Source organism: Scyliorhinus torazame, chromosome 3 (genome assembly GCF_047496885.1).
Source record: "Scyliorhinus torazame isolate Kashiwa2021f chromosome 3, sScyTor2.1, whole genome shotgun sequence".
NCBI lineage: Eukaryota > Metazoa > Chordata > Chondrichthyes > Carcharhiniformes > Scyliorhinidae > Scyliorhinus > Scyliorhinus torazame.
Genome location: NC_092709.1, coordinates 68,021,144 through 68,031,608, shown reverse-complemented (window position 1 = coordinate 68,031,608; position 10,465 = coordinate 68,021,144).

The window sequence follows — 10,465 nt, the reverse complement described above, 5'->3', positions numbered from 1 at the left end:
AACAGAGTTGTTATCTCTGGGTTGTTGCCCGTGCCACGTGATAATGAGATGAGGAATAGGGAGAGAGAGCAATTAAACATGTGGCTACAGGGATGGTGCAGGCGGGAGGGATTCAGATTTCTGGATAACTGGGGCTCTTTCTGGGGAAGGTGGAACCTCTACAGACAGGATGGTCTACATCTGAACCTGAGGGGCACAAATATCCTGGGGGGGAGATTTGTTAGTGCTCTTTGGGGGGGGTTTAAACTAATGCAGCAGGGGCATGGGAACCTGGATTGTAGTTTTAGGGTACGGGAGATTGAGAGTATAGAGGTCAGGAGCACAGATTTGACTTCGCAGGAGGGGGCCAGTGTTCAGGTAGGTGGTTTGAAGTGTGTCTACTTCAATGCCAGGAGTATACGAAATAAGGTAGGGGAACTGGCAGCATGGGTTGGTACCTGGGACTTCGATGTTGTGGCCATTTCAGAGATATGGATAGAGCAGGGACAGGAATGGTTGTTGCAGGTTCCGGGGTTTAGGTGTTTTAGTAAGCTCAGAGAAGGAGGCAAAAGAGGGGGAGGTGTGGCGCTGCTAGTCAAGAACAGTATTACGGTGGCGGAGAGGATGCTAGATGGGGACTCTTCTTCCGTGGTAGTATGGGCTGAGGTTAGAAACAGGAAAGGAGAGGTCACCCTGTTGGGAGTTTTCTATAGGCCTCCTAATAGTTCTAGGGATGTAGAGGAAAGGATAAGAGCGAAAGTAACAGGGTAGTTATTATGGGAGACTTTAACTTTCCAAATATTGTCTGGAAAAGATATAGTTCGAGTACATTAAATGGGTGGTTTTTTGTACAGTGTGTGCAGGAGGGTTTCCTGACACAATATGTTGACAGGCCAACAAGAGGCGAGGCGACATTGGATTTGGTTTTGGGTAATGAACCAGGCCAGGTGTTAGATTTGGAGGTAGGTGAGCACTTTGGGGACAGTGACCACAATTCGGTGACGTTTACGTTAGTGATGGAAAGTGATAAGTATACCCCGCAGGGCAAGAGTTATAGCTGGGGGAAGGGCAATTATGATGCCATTAGACATGACTTGGGAGGGGTAGGTTGGAGAAGTAGGCTGCAAGTGTTGGGCACATTGGATATGTGGAGCTTGTTCAAGGAACAGCTACTGCGTGTTCTTGATAAGTACGTACCGGTCAGGCAGGGAGGAAGGCGTCGAGCGAGGGAACCGTGGTTTACCAAAGAAGTGGAATCTCTTGTTAAGAGGAAGAAGGAGGCCTCTGTGAAGATGAGGTGTGAAGTGTCAGTTGGGGCGCTTGATAGTTACAAGGTAGCGAGGAAGGATCTAAAGAGAGAGCTAAGATGAGCAAGGAGGGGACATGAGAAGTATTTGGCAGGTAGGATCAAGGAAAACCTAAAAGCTTTCTATAGGTATGTCAGGAATAAAAGAATGACTAGGGTAAGAGTAGGGCCAGTCAAGGATAGGGATGGGAAGTTGTGTGTGGAGTCTGAAGAGATAGGCGAGATACTAGATGAATATTTTTCATCAGTATTCACTCAGGAAAAAGAGAATGTTGTGGAGGAGAATGCTGAGACCCAGGCTATTAGAATAGATGGCATTGAGGGACGTAGGGAAGAGGTGTTGGCAATTCTGGACAGGCTGAAAATAGATAAGTCCCCGGGGCCCGATGGGATTTATCCTAGGATTCTCTGGGAAGCCAGGGAAGAGATTGCTGAGCCTTTGGCTTTGATTTTTATGTCATCATTGGCTACAGGAATAGTGCCAGAGGACTGGAGGGTAGCAAATGTGGTCCCTTTGTTCAAGAAGGGGAGTAGAGACAACCCCGGCAACTATACCAGTGAGCCTCACGTCTGTTGTGGGTAAAGTCTTGGAGGGGATTATAAGAGACAAGATTTATAATCATCTAGATAGGAATAATATGATTAGGGATAGTCAGCATGGCTTTGTGAAGGGTAGGTTATGCCTCACAAACCTTATCGAGTTCTTTGAGAAGGTGACTGAACAGGTAGACGAGGGTAGAGCAGTTGATGTGGTGTATATGGATTTCAGTAAAGCGTTTGATAAGGTTCCCCACGGTAGGCTATTGCAGAAAATACGGAGGCTGGGGATTGAGGGTGATTTAGAGATGTGGATCAGAAATTGGCTAGCTGAAAGAAGACAGAGGGTGGTGGTTGATGGGAAATGTTCAGAATGGAGTTCAGTTACAAGTGGCTTACCACAAGGATCTGTTCTGGGGCCGTTGCTGTTTGTCATTTTTATAAATGACCTAGAGGAGGGCGCAGAAGGGTGGGTGAGTAAATTTGCAGACGACACTAAAGTCGGTGGTGTTGTAGACAGTGTGGAAGGATGTTGCAGGTTACAGAGGGACATAGATAAGCTGCAGAGCTGGGCTGAGAGGTGGCAAATGGAGTTTAGTGTAGAGTGTGAGGTGATTCACTTTGGAAGGAATAACAGGAATGCGGAATATTTGGCTCATGGTAAAATTCTTGGAAGTGTGTATGAGCAGAAGGATCTCGGTGTCCATGTACATAGATCCCTGAAAGTTGCCACCCAGGTTGATAGAGTTGTGAAGGAGGCCTATGGTGTGTTGGGCTTTATTGGTAGAGGGATTGAGTTCCGGAGTCATGAGGTCATGTTGCAGCTGTACAAAACTCTGGTACGGCCGCATTTGGAGTATTGCGTACAGTTCTGGTCACCTCATTATAGGAAGGACGTGGAAGCTTTGGAACGGGTGCAGAGGAGATTTACCAGGATGTTGCCTGGTATGGAGGGAAAATCTTATGAGGAAAGGCTGATGGACTTGAGGTTGTTTTCGTTCGAGAGAAGAAGGTTAAGAGGAGACTTAATAGAGGCATACAAAATGATCAGAGGGTTAGATAGGGTGGACAGTGAGAGCCTTCTCCCACGGATGGAAATGGCTAGCACGAGGGGACATAGCCTTAAACTGAGGGGTAATATATATAGGACAGAGGTCTTTACGCAAAGAGTGGTGAGGCCGTGGAATGTCCTATCTGCAACAGTAGTGAACTCGCCAACATTGAGGGCATTTGAAAGTTTATTGGATAAGCATATGGATGATAATGGCATAGTGTAGGTTAGGTGGCTTTTGTTTTTTGACTTCCCATGTCGGTGCAACATCGTGGGCCGAAGGGCCTGTACTGCGCTGTATCGTTCTATGTTCTATTCAACAAGGCAGGCCATGATCATATTGTCCAAATTGTTCCTTCTATGATGTGGGTGCATATAATACATATAAACATGCAACACACACATACCCACACACACATGGAATTGCAATAAACCCAAATGTAAGCTCAAGTGCAACAGAGATGCACACGACACAGACTTGCAGACAGAATACATGCACACACATACATGCAACACACATGCTCGTGCATCACACTTGCCCACATGAAGGTACGTATACATGTTCTAGCAAGGAACACTGGACATCAGATGCAGCAACAATAGCTGATTTCCAATCTCCCCATCACTCCAGCCCATTTGCCTAGCCGAGACAAAAATTGTCCAACACAAATGTTACCCCCAGCTGAGACAATCTCAAGATTGCAAGTTTATACACCGTTCTGCTGCATGTATTCAGTGTCTTTCTCACGCCAACTTTGTCCTGTTAATCTCAGAGATGGAACAGTTAAAATGACAGAAGATCACACATGCCCGAAAGTTATCAGAAGTGTTAATGAAGAATGGAACGGCACAGATTTCTAACATTTCCAGGCTGCAGCACTTCATACTTGTAAAGGATATCTGAGCTGATCATATTCTGATACAATTTACACTGTTCCTGCTGTTCAGACACCTCTGCCGAATCTCCCACTGTCTTTCTGATCTGCCATCTGTTGATGTGTGATGGAAACAGAATTGGCGGTGTTCAGTGTGAACAGCCCTGTGCCCTGTGATAATCGAGTGGCTCAAGGTCATTACGAATGTGAGTTGAAACTGGGTGCTTTAGAAAGTAGTTCAATGCTTTTCAACAACATTCCTTTGCCTGCTTATTTGACAGACCACTCTTCCTACCAAATAGGCTAGTATAATCAGCAGACAACTGAATGTCCTCTGTGCAAAGACAGCCCAGATGCGATGCTGACTTTTGTGGGTGGGAGAACACCAGAGACACATACAGTAGTAGACAAAGGAATTAACTACTTACAGTTGAAAAACATTCATCAGAAGGCCATTTTATTGTATCCTCAGTGTTAATTATCTTTTACTTGTATGGTTAAAATTTGATACTTGTCATTTTTCTCTCAACAATCCTAACCCCAACTTTTCCCTATGTTTCATACAATACCCAGGAAAGAGGATGGAGTATCCCTGGGATCCGCAGCCCCACAGCCCAAGCCGCTTCACGGAAATGGCCTCCATGCCCCTTCGCACTGCACGGAGGGGTTTCCTTTGTGGGCTGCTGCTGCACTCACTTCACTTCCTTGCTCTAGCCCACCACCCGGAATTGCCTTGGCCGCCTTGCTGCCATCCAGCAGTGGAGGTGCCCAGTGGAGGTTCCTCTACGGAGGAGTCTTCCCCCTAAACCTAGGGACCGGGGGTGGAAGGTGTTGCATGCATAACTGTAGACTGCATTGATTCAGAGACTCCAAAGATGTCTGCCTTATTTGTAGCTCTGTAGAGTCCGTGGACCTTGCCTGTGTAGGTTTTTTCACTTCCTTTTTAGTTTCTTGAAAAACCTTCTGTTACAGTTTTGTTTGCACTTCAGCCCCACGCTCCTGGTCCACGGGCACTCGGTGCAGAGAAGGGCAGGGTAAGAGAAGGACCTCCTCGTGAGCATGCTCCTGGGCCTGGCCAAACTTTCCATAAACACGTCCAGGCAACGGATGACTGAGGGAGGCATCCGACCCGACTATCTGCCACTCTACCGTCGTTACATTCTTGGCCGGGAGTCTCAGGGTGGGAGCGTGCGGTATCCATGTGCACCATTGAGCTCTTCCCTACTGTGGTGATACGCATCACTATAAATACACAAGGGGTTAATGTAGATACACTAGGACTGAGTAAACACTAGAGGGAGCACCAGAGACATCACGGCATGCAGACATACAGCTAATGAACACATAGAATAGGACATGACCAATGGGCAATCAAGACACCCCGAGGTGGCACTACCACAAGGGGGCAATCCTTATAAAAGGACAGGGCACACATGCTCCTTCTCTTTTCCACAGGTGACACGGGCAGATCGGAAGCATCACACCCACACATGGATTAGAGCAGACTGGTTAGTTAGATTGAGTCACTATAGCAAGATTAGCAGGAGAGTCGAACTCAAGTAGGAGAATTGTTAGCTGTTCATGTTGAACCTATCTCCAAGTCTGAACCTTCCTTTGTCAGAGTATACATCAAGGAAGCAGCTTATGATGCATGAAGAAGCATAACACAACATGGTACCAGGAGTGCCCTGCTGAATCTCTATAGTTCAACTCAACAAATCCGTGACTACCAGCAACAGCACCCAGGCAAGATGTTTGAGATTCCGGTTCCACAGCAGCTCAGGTACCACGGCACTCTCAGTGCAAACTGGCGTGCGTTCAGGCAGAGATTTGAGATCTACCTGGTAGCGTCCGACCTAGATGGCATGGCGGATGCAGAGAAAATAAAGCTTCTGCTCACCATTACGAGTGCAAGTGCAGCAGAAATCTTCAAGATCTTCAAGTACTCCAAAGGGCCAGACAAGAGAGACTTCCAGACAGTCCTGCAAAAGTTTCAAACATACTGCGAGGAAAACACAAGAGAGATCGGTAAAAGAGGCGCTAATACTCACCACGAGGCGAAGGTAGGCCTGCAAATGCAGAAAACGGCAGTTTTGATTGGCAGCCATCTTGTGAAAGGAGCCGCACATGCGCAGTTCCCCAGAACACGCGAACCGGCAAAACAGTGTTTTGCACATGCGAGAGAAGCCGCGCATGCGCAGTTGCAAAAAAGGTACCAAGTACAGGAAAAGCGATCGGCGCATGCGCAATCCATTCCTACACTCTACCTCACAAGCGTCATGACGTCAGAGGCCCCGGACCACGGCCATTTAAAGGGGAAATGTCCCAAAATAGTTTTGTTTTAATTTAAAGCCGGAAAACACAATTCTTTCACCTGGAACGACAGCACAATGCCTGAATTTCAACCAGTAGCTGAAAGTAACCTCCGCAGAACCCTGCAACAAGCAGTTAGCGCCACCCAAAGAAATGATTTTGTCCTTGAAGATTATGACTCAGACGTTGATTTCTTCTTTGGACATTGCGAGCACAATGACAGCTCCGACACAAAAAGTGATGATATGGTCCTTGAAGACTCCGACTCAGACGATGATTTCACCATTGGACGTGGCGACCTCAGTACCAAATCCGAACCGCAACGAGATGTGTTGTACAGTGAAGAATCCGACACAGACGCGGATGAGTTCTTCGGATTTGAGGATTCTCAGCCCAGCACAGACGACATCCTAACCCCGAAGCACAGGATTTTGCTGCAACCTGACACCAAGAGACAGAGAGCGGTACAAGCCCACAGAGAGCGGCCTGACACCAAGAGTCAGAGAGCGGAACAAGCCCACAGAGAGCGGCCTGACACCAAACCAGTGGTCCACGCACCACGAACAGTGCTCCATGCACCACGAGGAGTCCCCGTCTCCACACAAGAGGGTGGTCCACGCATCACGAAGAGTCCCCGACTCCGCGATGACAGACTCCACAGCGGGACCACTGCACGTTTCCATTGAGAGCGCATAGATCGACTCCACAGTGAGACCACTGCATGACTCCACACAGGGAATGATGCCAGACTCGACAGAGAGCGGTACAAGCCTCCACAGCGAGCTCGTTGACAGACTCCATGATGGAAGCAACGCAAGACTCCAGAGCGCAGTCCTTGAATGAACAAGACCATGAAGGTCTAGCAACCTTATCTGAGCAACCAGCAGCAGACAATGCAAGTCTGTCACGCTCAAGTGCACAGCAGGAAGACTATGACAGTCTACCACGCTCACGTGAACAACAGAGACTGTGACAGCCTACCCACATTATTTGAGCCACCAGAAGAAGACTCTGACAGTCTACCCAGCTCACCTAACCGACAAGAAGACACTGAAGGTCTACCCCTCACTGTATGTGAGACAAGTGACGAAGGCATCACAATTCCCATACAAGATGTGCAACATGACAGCGAGACTGACCGTTCTCCTCTCGTATGTACAGAGGCACTCGACAGTCAAAGTGAGGCTACTAGTGACACCTCAGAGGATTCAAGTGAACCTGAAATGACTCCGGACGGGGAGTGTCAAGAAACCAAAGCTGATTCAGGTGAACCAGAAAGGACTCCAGACGGGGAGCATCGACAAGCCAAAGATGATTCAAGTGAACCGGACATGACTCCAAATGGGGAGCACCGAGGAATCAGAGACGGCACGCTCAATGAAACTGCAGATGCCACAAAGGATACTGACACAAGTAACTTTGTGAAGGACTCTAATTCTCCACTCGGTGTGGTCATTGCATGCAACAAACACAACAAAAAACAACCACAAAGACAACAACAAGAGGCGTAGCAAAGGCACCAACGTCAGCAACAAGCATGACAAAACCAACAACACTGGAACAATGACCGGTACGACATTGTACAACTCTGCAGCTGCAGGACAATGTAACGGCACAGCTCCTAACACTGGCAAGAGTACAGCCATACCATGGCATGACAGCAAATCTCACCGATTCAAGTATGCTCCACTACGAACAAGCAAACCTGCTTTCAAGGCAGCTGACATACTGCACCAATATCGCAATCACAAGGCACAGTCCAAGGTGGGCAACACAGATTACATACTGCATCACTTCCACAAGCATAGAAAAAAAGAGTCCAAATCAGACAACGCAGTGCTTTGACCATTTGCACACCTCCTGATGATTTCTTGGTTCCTTGAGCACAGGGACACTGACGGCGATCACAAGGACATGCCACCATCAACATCACCACTTCACCAACAAAACAAGAAAGCCACTCGACCATATTAATTCATGAACTTTGGACTCATACATATTATTTGGGATTGTATAATCATCACTGTCATCATGATTTGTACATGTCATCACTTATCTACATATTTTGTTCAATTTTCTTTCACACTATACAGAAAATAGGGAACATGAAAAAAGGGGGGATGTGGTGATATGCATCACTGTAAATACACAAGGGGTTAATGTAGTTACACATGGACTGAGTAAACACTAGAGGGAGCACCAGAGACATCATGACATGCAGGCATACAGCTAATGAACACAATGGGCGCTATTCTCCCCCCTCCCCCCACGCTGGGTGGGAGAATCGCCTGGGTGCCGCGCGCCCCACCCTGACCCCCGCACGTGATTCTCCCAACCCCCAGAAACCAGCAGCGCGCGATTCGCACAGGGCCACTCGGAGAACCGGCGAGCGGCGATTCTCCGGCTGGATGGGCCGAGCGGCCGCTACGACATGAAAGGTATGGGGGGCAGAATAGGTTGTGCCGCTGTCGGTATACAGCATCGATCCAGACGATGAGTGGTATGCCACCCAGACGGTCAACCGGTCCCAAATACGATGCCGCCTGGACACTGGTGCCTCCGCCAATCTCATGGCGTGGTCTGCTTTCCAAAGCCTTCGTGTCAAACCAACCATTCTTCCAACGGCCTGCCAGCTATTGGACTACAATGGCAACATAATTCCTGCTACCGGCTCATGCCAACTCGAAGTGACACACAAGTCACAAAAAGCCATCCTTCCTTTCAAGATCGTGGGCTCCTCGAAGGACTCTCTGCTTGGCGCACAGGCATGCAAGCTGCTAAACCTCTTTCAAAGAGTTCACTCTCTCTCCTGATGACACGTCTGTCTTCCAGGATGCTGACTTCAGGGCGCAACTCAACGCCATCATCGACCAGCACCGCAACGTTTACAAAGGCATGGGCACCCTCCCATATACTTACAAGACCCTACTCAAACAGAATGCCACCTCGCAGAGTCCCAGCACCCCTCAAAGACTGCCTCAAGCAGCAGCTGCAGAACCTCCAAGACCAAGGAGTGATCTCCAGAGTTACGGAACCAACCGACTGGGTGAATTTCATGGTGTGCGTAAAAAAGCCTTCCGGCGAGCTCAGAATCTGCATTGATCCAAAGGATCTGAATTGCAACATAATGAGGGAACATTACCCAATCCTGCAACGCGATGAGGCCTCATCGTGGACTCCCGTTGCATATGCGTCACGCGCCATGACCCCCACGGAACAGCGCTACGCGCAGATAGAAAAGGAGTGCCTGGGCCTTTTGACCGGTGTCGTCAAGTTACATGATTATGTGTATGGCCTTCCCCAATTCACCGTCGAGATGGACCATCGCCCGCTGGTCAATATAATACAAAAAGATTTGAACGACATGACCCCGCGCCTCCAACGCATTCTGCTCAAACTCCGGCGATACGACTTCCAGCTCGTATACACCCCGGGCAAAGACCTGATCATAGCCGACGCTCTGTCCAGGGCAGTCAACACCCCATGTGACCCAGCGGGATTCGGCTGCCAGGTTGATGCCCATGGGGCCTTCGTGGCCTCCAATCTACCGGCCACGGATGAACGCCTCGTCCAAATTCACCGCAAGATTGCGGCTGACCCCCTGCTACAGCGTGCATGCGCCACCTAACAGACGGGTGGCTCAAGGGCCAATGCCGGCAGTCCTACAACATCAGAGATGATCTGGCGGTAGTTGATGGTGTTCTCCTGAAACTGGAGCGCATTGTCGTCCCGCACAGCATGCGCCAGCTTGTCTTGGAACAGCTACACGAGGGCCATCTTGGCGTGGAGAAGTGCCGCCGACGGGCCCGAGAGGCAGTGTACTGGCCCGGCATCAATGACGACATCGCCAACACAGTGCTCAACTGCCCCACCTGTCAGCGGTTCCAGCCAGCCCAACCACGTGAGACCCTACAGCCCCATGGGTTGGTCATAGAACATAGAAAATACAGCACAGAACAGGCCCTTCGGCCCACGATGTTGTGCCGAACCTTTGTCCTAGATTAATCATAGATTATCATTGAATTTACAGTGCAGAAGGAGGCCATTCGGCCCCCTGAGTCTGCACCGGCTCTTGGAAAGAGCACCCCACCCAAACTCAACACCTCCACCCAACACCAAGGGCAATTTTGGACACTAAGGGCAATTTATCATGGCCAATCCACCTACCCTGCACATCTTTGGACTGTGGGAGGAAACCGGAGCACCCGGAGGAAACCCACGCAGACACGGGGAGGACGTGCAGACGCCGCACAGACAGTGACCCAGGAATCGAACCTGGGACCCTGGAGCTGTGAAGCAATTGTGCTATCCACAATGCTACCGTGCTGCCCTTCAAAACAAATAAATCTACACTATATCATTTTATCGTAAAATGTCACGTCCCCTTGGTCCAAGGTCGGCATC